The sequence below is a fragment of the Schistocerca cancellata genome, chromosome 6 (assembly GCF_023864275.1).
Source record: "Schistocerca cancellata isolate TAMUIC-IGC-003103 chromosome 6, iqSchCanc2.1, whole genome shotgun sequence".
NCBI lineage: Eukaryota > Metazoa > Arthropoda > Insecta > Orthoptera > Acrididae > Schistocerca > Schistocerca cancellata.
In genome coordinates this window covers 381,238,808-381,257,621 of record NC_064631.1, presented here as the reverse complement: position 1 = coordinate 381,257,621, position 18,814 = coordinate 381,238,808, and the positions used below count along the sequence as shown (strand labels likewise).

The following is an 18,814-nucleotide window of genomic DNA, read 5'->3' as shown; positions in this document are numbered from 1 at the left end:
GGACAATAATCAGCTGTATAATGGAATGAAGAAAACGAAAATTTATGCCGTACCGGGACTCGAATCCGTATTTCCCACGTATCGCGAGCGGTTGCCTTTTTTTTTTTTTTTTCGTTGTATTTGATCGCTGCGGACGCCACATGACATCCGCTCAAGTTCGTTGTTGATCCTTTCACTCAGTTTTTTTCATTACAGAGGCCAACCAGCTCTCTTACCGAACACGCTGAGCTACCGTGCCGGCTTATGCAAACATGATACCCTTAGGCTATCCAAGTTCCCGACAAGGCCAGACTAAAACTTCCATACGTCGTCAACCATGTATGTAAAACCTGGACTTGTTCAAATATTAGGCATAAACCCATACACAGTAGACATTTAATTCCAAGTCACTTGTCCAGTATCGGCGGATAAATAGGATACTGCGGTAACTGCGTTGTTCAGAAGTATGATTCTGTTTTCCTTCAGACTTGCATGTACGTCCAAAATAACTTTTCATCGCACTTCTTTAACATAACCGGCACTGAAGTATCTCAATTATGTATACCCAGAAGTTGGAATAAGAAGCTGAAAACCGTTTCGTGACCATATAAATATAATTTTGCAGAACTTTTAAAAAGGGTTTCCATTTAATATTATTATGGTATCCTGCCAAGCTCTGACGAAAAGTTAAGTTGACTTATGTATCTATACTCAAAAATTAATGAGTGACTGTGAGATGATAAATTGATTTGTTCTTCATTTTCTTTAAAAATCACACACATTATGGACTAGTGGTATATCTATGGCAATTCTGACCCATTTTGTTTACAAATCAAAAGTTTTAATTTGTATAAATCGCATGACTCAAGTCAATGAGGTCCCCATGGACTTAATCTAAGATGGAGCCAAAATAAGTCGGATTTCTAAATTTCTTTGGAAACTATATAGCACTTACTATGGAAGATTAAAATTGCAATAAAACATATTTTCAATAAATAGTTATAAAACAAAATTTACTTATGCAATCTAATTAGCGAATTAGTAATGTGTATGACACTTCCCGGCAGATTAAAACTATGTGCCAGACCGGGACTCGAAATCGAGAACTTTGCCTTTCGCAGGCAAGAGCACTACCGACTTCTTTTTGTATTCTTTTTTTTCATTTTGTTCTTGTTAATTTATCTGGGCAGTCGTCACAGTACATCCCATCAAGTTCATTGCTGATATTTAACTTGTTTTTTTTCTTTTTATTACAGATAGCAGCCAGCTTTGTGAGTGAAAATGCTGAGCGACTGAGCTAACCAAGCACGACTCTCCGTCACAGCTGTACCTGCCCCAGTACGTCGTCTGCTAACCTCCAAACTTCACAGAAGTTCTCCTGAAAAACTTGCAAGACCAGTAATCCTGGAAGAAAGGATATTACCGATACGTGGCTCAGCCAAATTCTAGGGGAAGTTTCCAGAATGAAATTTTCACTCTATAGAGAAGTGTGCGTTGATACGAAACTTTCTGATAGACTAAAAATATATGTCTGACAGAGACTCGAACTCGGGAACTTGGCCTTTCGCAGCCAAGTGCAGGCAAACTTCTGTGAAGTGTGAAAGGTGGGAGACGAGGTACTGGTGGAAGTAAGGCTATGAGGAGGGATCGTCAGTCATGTCTGGGTAGCTGAGTCGATAGAAAACTGCCGGCCGGTGTGGCCGATTTGTCCTAGGGGCTTCAGTCTGGAACCGCGCGACCGCTACGGTCGCAGGTTCGAATCCTGCCTCGGGCATGGATGTGTGTGATGCCCATAGGTTAGTTTTAAGTAGTTCTACGTTCTAGGGGACTGATGACCTCAGATGTTAAGTCCCATAGTGCTCAGAGACATTTGAACCATTTTGCTGAAAGACTTTATAGAAGACTTGTCCGCAAAAGAGATCCCGAGTTCGAGTCGCGGTCCAGCACACATTTTTAAACTGCCAAGAAGTTTCATATCAACACAAACTCGACTGCAGAATGAAAACTTCGTTCTGGTAGTAATATGTAGCTGTTGACGGTGAGATTTACTTTGAACACTATTCTAAAAAAGTTCAAAAACGTAATAAATGCCAAATATGTTCCTACTGCCGGTTTTAGCCATCAGATGGTTGTATAAGTCGGAAATTCAGTTGTTTGACGATATTGACGCCACCATAGAGCATCAAATTAATTATCTTCCGTATCTTTCATGTTTCTCAAGTGTTATGGCGTTAATTTGACGCCTAAAATGTCTGCAAAAATACGACAGTAACGCAAAAACTGCAGTGTTTACATTCAGTATCATAACGCTATTTTCCATATGCACATACATATCCGTCGAACTGACACCTGAAATGTTATTGTGGACTCTCAAATTGAGCGTCTCAATGCTATTTTCATGTCCAAACACGTCTAGGTATATAAAAAAAACATACTAAACAGACAGTTGACATTTCAAGTTATGCATAATAAAGCAATACTAACCGAACTACGCAGAAAATACATGTTAGTTAAAATACTAAGCAAACACACAAACAAATAGGCAGTCTGAATTACTGTTAGCTGGCGGAAGAATGTAATTAATTCCAGATTTTATCCCTACTGTTGGTGTAAGTCACAATACTCCCTGAAACTAAATACTTCCACATCTACAAGTGTCATGTAATGAAAGGGTGTTGCCATTACAATCTGACACAGTAAACCGTCATCACCTAGCTTTTTCAGTAAGGTTTCATCACCACTTTAAGATTGGTGAAGATAACGTATCACCAGAAAAATATAATCGATTATGTGGAATGACAGTTATTGGTTTTTATTGTAAATGAGTGGGTCTAGATGAGGTTAAGTACAAAGCGAAATGCTGTAATATATACCAGTCATAACTAAGATCATGCACTCCGTCTTCAGGCCACAAGTGGCCCATCGGGACCATTCGACCGCCGTGTCATCCTCAGAGGAGGATGCGGATAGGAGGGGCGTGTGGTCAGCACACCGCACTCCCGGTCGTTATGATGGTTTTCTTTGACCGGAGCCGCTACTAGTCGGTCGAGTAGCTCCTCAGTTGGCATCACGAGGCTGAGTGCACCCCGAAAAATTGCAACAGCGCATGGCGCGCCGGATGGTCACCCATCCAAGTGCCGGCCACGCCCGACAGCGCTTAACTTCGGTGATCTGACGGGAACCGGTGTATCCACTGCGGCAGGCCCGTTACCTCCATAACTAAGATCATAATGCTCTCTAAACAGTTTACTGATTCGAACTATGGCTCTCTAAAAAGTTTATCGAGCAGAACGATGGTTCTTTTGTAGATTGCAGGCAAGTTAAAGGGCATGCTGAAACGTAATGCACCAGAAATTATATGTGAAAACTCTTAAGACTTTTTAAACAAAACTAACATTCTATATCTTTTTTCTTCATGTCTACGTAATTATTTCATAACATACTCTCCCTGGCAACAAACACATTTCTCCCAATAAATGACTAGTTTGTTGATACTATCAGTGTAGAATGTTTCACTTTGTTAACAGAGTCACAATTTCATTTCTGCTTGCATCATTTCATTATTGTCAAAGTGAGGCGTTCTTTCACTTTTCGAAACAGATGAAGATCATCATTCCAAACAGAATGTCATCAGCATGTTATGCCCTTAGAATCCTATCATCAGTGTGTAACATGCAGTTTCTTTTACTTATATACTCTTCATATGTACAACTCAGTTCTTTACTATGGCGTTCTTTTTTGGGGAAGAAATGCACAAAATATGAACATAATTTTCAAACTCCAGAAAAGAGCCATGAGAATAATAACCACAATTAGTAGTCAACCTCATTGTAAAGATCTGTTCAAAACACTGGAGATTTTAACTGCTCCGCATGAATACATTTATCAGTCAGTTGTACACATCAAAAATAACATTGGTAATTACTGCACAAGCAGCTCTGTCCTTGACCATGGAACAAGAGCTAGACTCTACTTACATTTACCAAGAAAAAATGAACATAAAACTCAAAACAGCATTTTCTACCAAGGAATGAAACTGCACAATAAATTACCAACAGAGATTAAAGAAATTGCAAAAATATACTTATTTAAAAAGGTAACTAAAAAGTACGTGTTATGCAATATATTTTATGCATTGAAGGATTACTTAGATAAAACAGAGTACGGGTTTTGTAAAAAAATGTTATACAAATAATTGATAATAATGATTATAAGACATCCAACATTCCACATAACTTCACACTATGATTGTTTCCTTCTTTTTTCCTTTTATAGAAAAACTTACCTCCAAGCTATGCAAAGCATATTAACAACACCTCTTCCTCTTTCTGAGCTCAACATCTCACTCATTATACAGGGATGCTGGCTCAGTTTTTCGGGATAGCAAATGAGAAGTTACAGTACAGAAAATGGCCCAGAGATCACCAGTGTGTGTGTGTTTGCGTGCGTAACGAGTGAAGTGGTATAGTGGTATATAAAAAAAATGTGTGTATAGTATGTGCAGTGATTGATAGTGAGATATGAGTGAACACTGTGGCATTACATTATGTAATCAGTTATTTGTAAAAGAGGTGTTGTATACCAGGAGTAAATGTGGTAAAAATTGCTGTTTTGAAGAGCGCTCCGCAGCGCGTAGTGTGAAGCATTCGCCCTCCGTTTCTGGCGGTGGCGCCACTGTGGCAGTCGCAGCTTTGGTGTCTCTCTCTGGTGGGAAAGGGGAAAGGTTGCCTGTTCACGTGCATTTAAGGGGCGCTATGAGCTCACCAGTAAGTCAGTCTGTGTCAGTCTTTTGTCCCCAGCTTGCTAGTCTGTCTCTCGTCCGCATTTGTTAGGCAGTTAGTGTCTGTCATTCGGAGTGCTAGTATGTCTGTCGTTCGGATCAACCCTTAAAGCCGGCAAAATGAAAATCTTTCCACTCCGCCAGTAAGAGAACTCAGCGAGTGGTCGCCTGGTCGGGGCTCAGTTCCTGCATCTGAGTCTGCGCGTTAGGCCGCCAGTCTGCTCGAGTTTGCTCAGGCAATGGTCACTGGCGGTTGGATCGATCGGTTGGTGGGTCGCGCACTGGGACACAAGATGACTTGTTCGTCTTGAGCATCGGCGCATGTGAGGTCGCCACGTGAGTCCAGTGGGCCGCGGCGTATAGCAAGGGGTGGTGACTTCACGGTCGACGCGAGAGCAACAGGAGTCAACCCACGACATCCCCTGGCTGGTGCGACGCCGTGAGACGGGAGATCGGCGCGCCTTCCTGCGTCCGTTGAAGCGGCTGGCAGCGGACGGTTCGGGAGAGCGATTTGGGGGTGCTGCACTATGTCTTCTCGAGGAATAGCAGTTTATTATAAGTTAAGTGATTGATGATACGTTGTTTGATATACTCTTGTTAAATTCTACTTGTTTCCTTGGCGAGGTCACCGGCCGTTTTGCTTTCGGGTCGTTCCACCATTCTTCTCAGTTTACCCACCCGTGGGATCGTGGTTGTTTATAAATTGGGTGGTACGTTTTTCTATTGTGGAGTAGGGGCGAGTTAGAGCAACCTGCAGTTCGGGTTGTTCGGTAATCTCCCTATCAATCTACCGTACGTTAGTAGCTGCCTCTGTCATGTTTGTCGGATTTGGTGTGTTACCGAATTTCTTGCTTGGAGTGTAACGGCCTAATACCTGAAATATGTTTTGATCTTTGGAAGCTTTGATATTATTGCCTATGATCTTGAGAGGCGGTATTTGTGTACTGTAGAGCATCTTAACTATTCTTCGGCCAACCTTGTAGAATTTTATATAAGATTGCATTTCATGGGCTTTTATTTAAATGGTCGTTTTATTATATAAAGTTGCTACCCTTTCACTGTAAGACTTTTCTTAGAAGTTAAAATCAAGTTGCAGCTTTGGTGGCAAGGTTAATGTTTTAATTGTTAGTGTTTTGTACCATTTCCATCCCTCCTACAGAGGGTGCATAGTTTGGGTGCTTGTGTAAATTGTTAAAACTCTTAGTTTAAAGTAATCTGGTGTGGTGTGAGCAGTCGTAACTACGGCCATGTCAAAAGAGAATGGCAAGGTTCTTTACCTGAGAGCTCATACCTCAAAACTTGTTTCTTTCTGCCTCTGAATAAATTGCAACTTTGATATTTAGAGGGTGCTTCCTGATTATAATTTTAAATCTGTTTCTTTTAAAAAATGCTTTTAGGAACTATTAAAGTGAATTAAATTCCCATTTGTTAAAATGAATTTGGTTATCAATTCATCAGTTACTCCCTGGCAACTACTTCCATACTTACATAGTGTGATTAAATGTGTTAATATTCTTGATGAATCGCTAGTAAATAAAATAAATTCTTAAGAATATTCTTTGAAAATAAATAACAGTTCAACTACAAGTCTGAAGATGTATGTGTATAAGAATTAGTTTATTTTAAATTGGTCTAAACTTGTAAATACTTTTACATATGTTATATCCTTGTAAAAAGAGATCTACAGACGAATAAAGCTACTACTACTACTACTACTACTACTACTACTACTACTATTACACAGATGCCATCTTGGATAGCAGCTAATAAGGAACGAGCAGGACAGAGTCTAGGAATGTAAATACTGCAAGATTAGCACAGAAATGCAAACAACCTGCATAAAACCTTTGAGTTGCAAAAGCCAACAGATTCTGACACTAGTAAGGATTTGTGCAGTAATAATTTGTAGGCAAACTGATTTTTGTTATTCAAAACTATTGGCCAAAATGAGTGAAAAAGGCAGAAGGAGACAATGTGTTTGCAAATTATAAGCAGGTGATTTACATTTAGAAAGATTTGTGTGATGCACTTGTGTATGGAAATAGAAAGGAAGAACTGAAAATTTTAAGTGAATGTAAAGTAGTTTTTAAAAGTGAATTTCAAGATGATAGTGAGGAAAAATTAGAGGACTCTTCTTCTTCTGAAGACTACTGATAGCCTAATTGTAAATGAATGTTGAGGGATTCACCAAGTGAATGCTTACATGACAAGGTAGATGAACATGATGTAGGGATAATGGGTAAAATTGGAGAACCAATCTGGAAGTTATATGGAACAAGGAGTAGGTGGAATGAGGAATAAATCAGAATCTATTTGAATTTTTGAAAGAAATGAGTAAAGATATTACTAAAGAGTTTAAAAGAAGCCATTGGTATGAAACTTCCTTGCAATTTAAAACTGTGTAGCACATCCGGATTCGAGCCTGGGTCTTTGTCTCTTGCGGGCTTGGGTGCTTGGTTAATAAGTGAATGTTGTATTAAGTACTGTTTAGAAAAATTAAAGTAACAAAAACGTGCAGACAAAGTTCGGAATCTAACAGCAGTTGTGACTAAATCTGCAACAGAAAATGGTACTAATTATGAACATTGATATTAATTAATGCAGAAGATAATTAGTTTAGTTAATTAAAGTATTTTACAGGAACATGGGACTGCTGAACTTTCAAATGATGTAGACTACCGTTTTCCAACACAAGTATTAGATCATAGATCTTTTTTGCAACAGTAATGCTGACTTTAAATAATGACAATAGTGTTTTAATGAAAACTAATTACAAATGGAATCAGAACACTTGAAATTAGAAACTGGATAATAAATTGAAGTTGAATCTAAATAACATCTTGAAATTATCGTGTAAGTATTACATGCCATTAGGCAAATATATGATGACAAACAGAAAGCCGGCTGGAGTGGCTGTGCGCTTCTAGGCACTACAGTCTGGAGCCGAGCCACCTCTACGGTCGCAGGTTCGAATCCTGTCTCGGGCATGGATGCGTGTCATGTCCATAGGTTAGTTAGGTTTAATTAGTTCTAAGTTCTAGGCAACTGATGACCTCAGAAGTTAAGTTGCATAGTGCTCAGAGCCATTTGAACCATTTTGAACAAACAGAAAAATTGATTATTTGTGGAGTAGAGAAGCATAACAGGTGGAATTATCCACCTGCTTTGACACAATTGGTTTGGTCATCTTAATACTGATTTGGCTTCCATAATATACCTAAATTTCTGAGAACATTTGTTAGCTTAGATTTAAGGGGGAATAAGTAGCCTCATAAAACTAAATAAAAACAATAAAATAAAGTCAACTGTACAATGGAAGTCTGATTCTGTTTAACATTCACTAGTGTTTATTTCACCACACTTATTGGGGCAATTTGGATCCATATTTTATTTGTATTTCTTATTTTACTTGTAAAATCTATTTACACAAAGATAATGTTGGATGTTGTTACTCGATACAGTTTTGAGGATTTAGCTGTAAGATGGAGGTAAGCTTCTTATAATATTTCTGTAACATGTTGGGCTCTTTATGTAATATGGTAAGAATTTGTTACAATTTTGTCGGAATATGGACGACTTGGTTACATGGTGGGCAGTTTGTTACGTTATTGCTGACATCATTAACTGCTGACCTTCACTCTCTGCGTCCATCATTTTCCACTGACCATCATTCTCCAAAGTTTTCTCCCTCACTTTTCCACTGTATAAATGCAAAAGATTATGGCATTTTCAATTGAAAGGTGAATTTAATACTTTAGCATTGGGTCTCTGACTAACTTTGACATCTGACGAATGTTCAGTATGGTAATAACATATTTTACTTTGCTAATTCTTGGTATATTTAATGCTGTACCTCAGATTTTGATAAACTAAAATAACCAAGAGAATTCTGACTTACAGAACATGTTGCTAGTTACAAATTTAGAAAAATACATGAACATTGTTCCTCTTCTACTATATGAATTTTGTTGTTTATACATATAAATAATCATTTAGCAAATTAGTGTGACATACACGAAATTATTATCTATCTAGGGAATCAATCAATGCCATATGTCACACTGAAAAGAAAAATTAAGGTAACAGAAGAATGCTGTCAATGTTCGGAATCTAACAGCAGTTGTGACGAAATCTGTGATGGAAAGCGGTACTGGCTATAAATATTGACGTTAATTATTTGAGGAAATTATTAGTATTTGTTAATTTAAAGTATTTACAGGAAAGTGGAATTGCTGAATTTTCAAGTGGTGTAGGTCACCCTTCTCAAATATATAAATTTGACTGTTGGTTTTCTTCGTGTGGCCAACAGTATTGCTAACTTCAATTAATTATAAGATGTAATTGACAATACTCTAATGAAAACTAACTATACAAATGGAACCAGAACACTTGAAATAAGAAACTGGGTAATAAATTTAATTGAAATTAAGTCTAAATAATATCTTGATATTTTCATGTAGCTATTACATGCTGGTAGACAAAAATATCGAAAAGAATATCACAGTTACAGAAAAAAACTATTTATGGGTGTAAAATACATAGCAAATGTAAGTATCCACCTGCTATGTCACACTTAATTTGATCATTTTAAGTATTGGTTTGGCATCTCTATTACACCTACGTTTCTGAGAACATATGTGGGGTTAGATTTAGGGGAGGCAGAAGATGAAATAACTAGCCTCAGAAAACTAAATAAAAACAACAAAAATATAGTCATCTGCGAAATGAAAGCCTGATGCTGGTTAACATTCACTATTATGTAGCTCCATCATGCACAATGGAGAAGCCTGAATCCTGCTTTCTGTTTCTGTTTTTGTTTACCATGTGAAATTTACCTCTTCCTTTCTCTTTTCTTTCGTTCAGTCTTCTGACTGGTTTGATGGCACCTGCTGTAAATTCCTATCCAGAGCTAACCTCTTCGTCTCAAAGTAGCACTAGCACCCTATGTCCTCAGTTATTTGTTGGATGTATTCAAATCTGTGTCTTTCCCTACAGCTTTTACACTCTACAATTCCCTGGAGAGCTATGGGTGTTGTTACACATGTCCTTTCATCCTGTTCCTTCTTCTTATCAGTGTTTTCTATATGTTCCTTTATTCGTAGATTCTGCAGAGAATCATAAGAGTTGACCCTTCTGGTGGAAAACTGGTAAGGGGTATATAAACCCACCAGTCCACGCATCTAGTTAGCTGTCAAAGTGATGTTGCTGTTCACCAGTCTGTATCATTTGACCACCAACAGTTAAAAGCCTGTTAATGTCCAGATAGAATCAGACATTATGTTCACTTTTATAGTAGAAGCAGAATATGTATGGTAAGATATGAAGTTGAGATTCATTCAAATAGAGAGGGAGCAACTGTGCAGCAAACTGCCATTGACAGCAGTGCGTCAATAGTCTATGTGTTTGCGGTGATTAGTTAAAATCAACAGCTGAAGAGGCATAGCAGAGTTTATTTCTAAAGTGTCAAACAGTGATGGTTTTTCAGGATGCAGTATGCATAGAAGTCGTCAGAGAAAGCCAATGGCGAGTCCCCATTAAAACGGATAATGTAAAGAGTGGTTGGAACGCAAACTTCATGATAATGATGTTGAGCTTAGGAACTGTGTAAATGTATTTATCATAAATTCAGTGCGAGACGGCATACATACACCAATTTGTTTGAAGACAACACACACAGAATTCGAACACATAAAAAGTAACAACTTACGAAATATTGTCACATGGCGATTAGTGTTGATGTGGAACGAAGATGACTGACTATGTTTTAAATCTGGCGAATGGTGTTGATGTGGAACGAAGATGACTGACAATGTTTTAAATCTGTAATATTCATGGTCAGTGTTGTCACTATGTCACAGCATTGTGTGTGTGAGAGAGAGAGAGAGAGAGAGAGAGAGAGAGAGAGAGAGAGAGGTGAACTGTAATAAAATATCTTTTTTCCAAGCTGCTACGTGCATTTAATTTTTCCACACATATTACTGCGTTTCATTGGGAATAGATCTTATTTAAGAGATATTCAAAACCGGGTTTTTAGTCCCACATAGACTTCTTGCAATCATTCTTAACCGCCAAGCTGCTCCACTGAATTTTTTCGGATTGTATGCCAGGTGATGGAAATTGTTTGATCTCGAATCGTAATTAGTGTTGCAGTTTACAGAATGTTTTGAACGAACTCTGTATTGCAGCATTTTTTAAAATGAAACTACAAACTGGAGATTACATAATGGTGGGAGAATAGGACCATATATAACATATTTAAGGGCTTCCAGCGAAACTTCTGCTGCGTAGTTAATTAGCAGCATAGGTTATTATGCTATAGCTGTAAGCTTACTGATTCCTACAAGAGAACCTGAAAAAGAATGCGAAGTCCGTTTCTGGTTTGGTCAATGCTAATAAAATGGAATACTATCCAACGGTAGCCACTTTTTTATGTACAGCAGAAGGATTTTATACTTTTCAAGCCTTCTTTAGATTTTAATCATTGCCTACGCTAAACAGCTGGCTTTTCACAGTTTATTATTGGTTATACCGACTATAATCAATGTACAGATCACTGGACCAATGAGAAGAAAGCGATTTCATTGACGGAAATCATTCAAATGCGAGATATCGGCTCTTGAGGTCTGAGCAGAGAAATTTCTTTCGCACATTTCTTCCACACGCAGTTGTAGTACACAGTTAACGCAGTTGCATTAAAGTAAACTATATATACATCCTCCAAAAACACAGCATAGACACCCATACAGTGGGAAGACGGGACACAGTTCTCTATACTGTACTCCAAATAGACAGACATAGACATCAAATGTTTCTAACAAACACATAGTTGCACTGGCCTGTTGAGCACACACGTATATGCGTATGCTCACAGTGAAAAAGCTTCTGACGAACACATTGTTGTACTGGCATGCTGGGCACACACATATATTTATTTATTTATTTATGCATTTATTTTACCTAACCAGGCATACTCAGATTGAACGAGTTACAGTTTCTACAGAACATTAAGGACATATAACGTATTATACAGTATTAATGTTAAAGAAAAAAGAGATAGAGATTATAACAGTAGTACAATGATAATTATAACAATGAAAGAAATAATTATAACAATCAATAATAAAAAATAATAATAATAAAAATAATAATAATAGTAATGACTATATATATGAAAGTAAACATATTTTTCTTTTATGAATGTCAGTCCTATTGCTAGTTGGGAATTTTCTCGTTATGTTCTTGCAGCTTGTGAGTTATTCTCATCGAGCAGAGACATAAGACGATAGAATGGGGTGAAAGAGATATAGAAGAGGTAGATACGTTAGAGGAAGAAAAATAGAATGGTAAAATTCGAAGCTATGATTGAGAGGAGAAACAAAGAGATGAGAGGGGCACAACAATGGTCGCTATACCGTCCCTAATATGTAAGTTTTGAGTTCCCTCTTGAATGTTGGGTGGTTCTGGATAAGAAGCAGATCACAGGGGACCGCATTCCATAGTCGTATGGCTGAGATGGAGAATGACATGGAGAAAGATTTTGTGTTATGTAAAGGTACAGCCAAGATGCTAGACGTATCCGCTCTGGTATTGCGGTTGTGGAATGATGATAGGTGTTTAATGTGCGAAGATAAGTATTGGGGGCACCAGTGGCTAAGAAATCGATGAAGTAAGCACATCGTGTGGAGAGCGCGTCCCTTATGTGGGCGTATCCAACCTAGCTGGGAGTATGAAGGACTGAGATGATCATACAACCGTATATTGCACACGTATGTAACGCAAGCATTCATCACTAGCTCGAGGCATCTCGAATTTTCACTATTTGTGCCGTGTTGAACTACATCATAGCAGTAAAGATTAGACAAGACTAATGTTTGGACTAATTTTTGTTTAACATGGGTTGGAAATATTTTTCTAAATTTTTGAATTGCATGGAGGGAGGAGAGCGATTTCCGGCAAGCTGTGACTACTTGTTCTTCCCAGTTTAGGTGTTCATCCAAGATTATTCCAAGGTCTTTTACTGTTTTTGGGTATGGTAGTTGGGTACCACTGAGGAGTATTTGAGGGACTGTTTCGCGAAAGTACCGGCTGATTAACTTTGGATGAGATATAAGAATGACCTGGGATTTCTTGGGGTTTAGTTTCAGACCTAGGTTCTGTGCCCATCGAGAAACAGAGCAAAGATCTGCGTCATACTCGCTACTGCGTCAGGAATGTCCTTGGGGCTTGCACTTATGTACAGTTGGATGTCGTCGGCATATAGATGATAGTTGCAGGAGTGAATCACTGAAGAAATATCATTAATGTACAGTGAGAAGAGTAATGGACCAAGGACGGAGCCTTGGGGAACCCCAGAGCGCACGTTTTTCCATTATGACTTTTCCGACCCACAAATGACTTGTTGACTTCTGTTTTTGAGGTAGCTGACGAACCAGTGTATTGCGCTGTTTGAGAAATTCAGCTGTTTCTTTTTAATTAGTAATATATCAAAGTCAACTGTATCAAAAGCCTTGCTAAAGTCAAGCAGTGTTAGGATGGTAGCTTCACGTCTGTCCATAGCATGTTTAATGTCATCAGTTACTTTGATTAATGCAGTTGCTGTACTATGGTGCTTTCGAAAGCCTGACTGATATTTGTCATGGATGTTATGAGTTTTGAGGTAATCTGTCAGCTGTTCATGGACGATGTATTCTACGGCTTTTGATATTGCAGGTAGTATGCTGATCGGCCTGTAGTCACCTGGAAACTTAGGGTTGTCAGTCTTGGGTATAGGTTGAATTAAACTTTGCTTCCACTCAGTAGGATATGTACTACTGACAAGAGACAGGTTGAAGATGTCTGTGATAACTGGAATAATAGTGTCTACGACGTTCTTAATCATGCCAATGCTCACTCCATCATTTCCTACTGCCTCGGAAGAGATTCTCATAATTGCCTTGTGTACTGTGCCGGTAGTGACATGTTTTAGGAAAAACTTGTCTCTCAAGAGACTGATATCTTGCGGCTGGTAATTTGTCGCTGCGTGGCAGTTTACAGCTGTTGAGAAGAAATCGTTTAATTCTTCTGCAGACGCTTGGTAAACAGCGTCAGATCTTCGCTTCCCTATTCCGAAACTGCGCAGCTTTTTCCACAGTGCAGCAGGTTTTGATATGCCGCATATGACAGAGCGGGCGTGTCTGATTTTGGCATTCCTCACGCTTTGCTTGGTTCTATTTCGGAGTTACCTATAAGCTTTGTACATCTCGGGAGTTGGGTTACGCTTGAAGGCCCTATGTGCAGCATTACGTTTATTCATTAAGTGGCGTAATGCAGTGGTGAGCCACGGAGTGGGAGCTCTCTTTACCTTGACAGTGCGTTGAGGAGCATGTTTATTATACAGTGCAATAATTTTGCGACATAATTCCCGAATTTTTCCGTCTAAAGTCCGTTCATTGCTTATATCATCCCAAGGGATGTCTGAGCAATCCTTTTGAAGAGCGTCATGGTTAACATTTTTTAGGTTTCTGTAGGTTACCGGGTGAGATTTTTCTTTGATAGTATGCATTGAGTAATTTAAGAATATCACGTCATGAGCAGAGAGTCCCAGAGCGGAAGTCTGATTGGCGCGAATTATTTTGTCTGGTCGCTTTGTTGCTATTATATCTATGAGTGTATGGCTGTGTGGCGTGTGATGAGTTGGGTCCAGCGGTGTTAAACTCATATCATTGGAGTGGAACAGTCTCCTTAGTTTTTCTGCAGAGGGAGATTTTAACTGTAAGTCGATGTTTGTGTCGCCCATAATGATTATGTGTTCATACTATGTCACGAGCGAGGACAGGGCAGACTGAAAGGAGGACATGGCACCGACATTTGGAGGTTTATAGATTACTCCAATTATCAGTTTCTGATTTGATGTATTTATTTCGAAAAACAAGAACTCTGCTTCTCCTTCGCCCTTTGTATCCGATGTGCATAGTATAGTAGGTGTCAGATCAGAGCGAACATAGGCACCCACACCACCCCCACGTCGTGTTTCACGATCTGCCCTTAGGAGAGAGTAACCGGTGATTCGGATAGCGTCGGAAGAAATGTTTGGTTTCAACCAAGTTTCAGAGACGAGGATAATATGGAACAGCAATTGGCAGAACAGATCACAGAACTCGTCGAAGTGAGCCGTTAGTGACTGCGCCACAAACAGCTCGCCGCGGGAACCAGTCCGTCCCATTGTGGCCGCCTGTAGGACCGAGCGCGCTCCGTTTACCTGCTGGCCGGAAGAAGGACAAAAGCTGGAGTTCGCGGGGGAAGACATATTTACAGGTGTGCCCAAGGTCATGGCTGACTCAAGCGTCTGTGGTCTAAAGGTGAAAGACAGCCTGGAGGTATCGGAGAAGGGAGCGAAAAGAAAGGTGGAAAGTGGCTGTGGTGGTTACGAAAAAGATGATAGTAGTAGTAGTAGTGGTAGTGACGAGGATGAGAATAACAGATATAGAAAGGCGGTTTTAAGGAGATTCCTGTTAATGGAGAATATTAATTCCCATTTGACAGACAATATGAATATACATGAACATATATCCTTATGCTCCCAGTTACAAAACTCACTTGTGATCGCTTATTATCAGCCCTGGCGAAAAATCGGAATGTTTCGAATGAACTCTGGTATTGCAGCATTTTTTAAAACGAAACAGTAAATTGGAGAACAGGACCATATAGAACATTTTTAAGGGCTTCCCAGCGTAGTCCAAACAGCCTTGACAATATATGGGGCGACGCACATGTTGTGAAGGTTTTATGGACTACTCTGCAGAAGTTTCACTGGGAAACTTTTACACGTCCTTCATTCAGCTCCTATAACTACCCACTCGATTTTTATATTTCTTGCGTAGTAAAGGAAGACATTCCAGGTTGTTGATTTACTTGGGATGAAAATGCATAGTGCAGTGGAACAACAATGCTAGACACATAAACCATTTTGTTTTTAAATCACTTTCGACACAAACATCGAACGATTAACGTTAAAATTTTATGTGAAGGTTGGCTATAGAGACATATTTGCAAACTTATAAAATTTGTTACTTTGTATACGTATGTTATTTTAAATATATGAAAACGGTCTGATAGTTATTTATCAAACTGTAAGTGACTGTACTACTTTCAGAGTTTAAATGGTATTTTAATTAAGATTTAATACCACGAAAATCTAGCAGTGGAATTGGACGATCTGCGTGGTATGTTTGGTGGCGCTGTGCCCAACGGTCGCGGAGGAAGGAGACCACAAGGCGCTGAAAAGTTTAGATGCATAGCTGATGGCCATAGATGTAAAATTATTGTGGTACTAAAAGTGCGTCAGATCTTCATTAAAGTGATGTGGATTTTCTCTTACACCCTACTAAGTCATCTCTACGATAATCAGGTGGCGAATACAAGAATTTCCAGACTGATGACCCTGTGACGATTCGCATGCCATGGCAGCCGTAGGGGTGATGGCTCTGGAAGGGTCATGTTGCTTGGCGTGTATTAATTCATCAGAGATGTGCAGAAGTTGTGTGGGGCCTTCGACCACAACCGCTTCAATGACACAACTACAACTACACTTCAGTTCACGCAAACTCCCAAGGCAAGACTTTCTTTTTGTTCAGTAAAGTAATTTTGAAAACGGAGCATGAGTCACATTGGGTCAAGGTGAAAGAATATTGTTTGAACATTACAGTTTATTAGTAACAGTAATCAGTTCGATGCTCTGACCTCAAACAATAACTTCTGTAAAAATTACAATCTTTAAAATCGTAATAATATTTTCGAAGACTGTAGTAATTCAAAATACAGTGCTAACATTGCAGTTCATTTGAAAGCAACTTTAAGTAACTATGTATTTATTGCCTTTTTTTGCAATTTGCTGACGTAAATTTTGTTAATTGAACATTAATAATACAGTTAATAGACTTCAGTCACTAATTACGTAAATAAGTTTAAAGATTGTCCCTGGACATTGCGTTAGAATCAGTTTAGCTTTCTTCCATTTTAGAATTTTGAGTACAAGTGCAGTTAACAGCTTTGCTTCTACATTCACATTCAATTTCAGAATTAATTAAAATCAAATTAGCTCCCACAGATTTTGGCGACCATAAGAATATAGATACAGTATTACTTTCAGAGGTTTTAATAAAGTTAAGACCCATTTGTCCTTTTCCCTGCACCCAACAGATGTATGTATTCACAGTATCAAAACGATAGTGAAGATGGGCAATGTTCTGATTAAGGCATGTTTTTATAATAAAATTTGAATTCTATGACCTTGCAATCTGCATCCATCAGTTACTTCAGAACTGGCGGTCAATTGGCCTGTAATACTTGTTTGTTTTATGAATGCAACAAATGAGTTACACAAGAGTTACAGGTATGTTATTATAATACGTTTTCTCTTTTGTAATTCTTTTATTTTCAGGTTGGAAAAAACTTTTACAGCACAAGTTTTGTGAGGTTAAATTATCGTTTCGTGTCACATACGATTTCCGAAGTTTTTAGTTCACGTGTATTGTCCTGGAGATGTATTTACTCGGTCTGCATTATCCAGACGGCCGATTTTCGGCCTTTCCTCGACCACTCTTATTCCAACACTTCACTTCCACGTTACGCTGGGTGTTGAATGTGTGTTTACAATGTGTACTGTTGCCAACTGTCGCTGTGTGTTTATCTATCTGGTTTGTTAGTGTGGTCGTGCACATCTGTGGTTTGATATTTGCTCATTTGTTGTTTGTTTGTGTGTGTGTGTGTGTGTGTGTGTGTGTGTGTGTTTTACATTTCTGTTTATTATAGTTTTAGTGGCTGAACTTATCAGAGAGTTATTGCTTATATTGATTTGGTCATTAATTACTTTTTTATATCAAGTGCTCTTTGTATATGACAGTATGACAGTTTTCCTGGAGTGTCACATATTTTTTGTTGTGATTCTCCACTCTAATAGTTTTCGTGTCTTGTTCCATGTGGCATTATGCGTGTCTATGTTGTACGAGTGTTTGGCTTGTATAGTATGGCTATTTTCATGCCTCCAACTTCTTATATTTTCTTTATACCTAGTGTTCTTTACACCTGGTTTTGAAATTCTTGCCTGTCATACAATGATTCATATTCTTGACATTCTGCTATATAGCTGCTCCTTGGTATTTACCTTGTTTGTCTACTGCTGTTTGTAAATGTTACTGGAATATGTTTCATTCTCTGTAATCAATGTGTTATCGTTGTTTCTTTAGTATAATCGCTATTCTGTGTGTTGATTTGTGTTTGTTGACATGTATTATTTCTTTTGTTTGTCTACTGCTGTTTGTAAATGTTACTGGAATATGTTTCATTCTCTGTAATCAATGTGTTATCGTTGTTTCTTTAGTATAATCGCTATTCTGTGTGTTGATTTGTGTTTGTTGACATGTATTATTTCTTTCTGTTAATGAAGTCATCAGAGTTATTGTTTTTAGTTACTGTGTGTGCTCAGTTTTTGTGTTGTTTGTGGGATTATGTGGTCTTTGTGTTCACTCCTCGTTTTTATCCTTCTTTAGTTGTGTTTTGGTTTCGTGGTTGAGTTGTTGTATTGCATTGGTGTCATAACGAATGTTTTTTGCTATGGTGTGTATTGTATGTAATTCTTTTTCACAATTTTCTTCGCTAAGCATGTCTGATCTGTGTCATATGGCCGCTAATTTCTGATGTTGTAAGTCATAGGATGTGGCATGTGTCTGTTGCTGTTTGGTTTCTAAAAATGTCAAATGTGTACTTATTGCTTTCTCTCTTTATTGTTATCCCAAAAAACGTATTTGCTTTTGTTGTTTCTTCTTCCAGGGTGAATTGAGAGTTTTTATGAATACTGTTTACGTCTGCATGAAGTTCACACATTCCCTCCAAACATAGGTGTAAAACATAGGCAGACTAAATAATAAATTTATCTCTCTCTCTCTGCCTCTCTCTCTCACACACACACAGAACAAAAACAAATATAAAACCATGGATACACATCTCAGCACAAACAAAACACAAAGAATAAACATACAATGATAGTTGGCAACACTGTAGACCGTAAAAACACAAATT

General features: G+C 38.4%; 1 pseudogene; it reads right to left on the bottom strand.

Moving 5' to 3' along the window:
• Window positions 1-3,073: 3,073 nt before the first annotated feature.
• Window positions 3,074-3,191, bottom strand: LOC126089955 (5S ribosomal RNA; annotated as a pseudogene).
• Window positions 3,192-18,814: the final 15,623 nt, after the last annotated feature.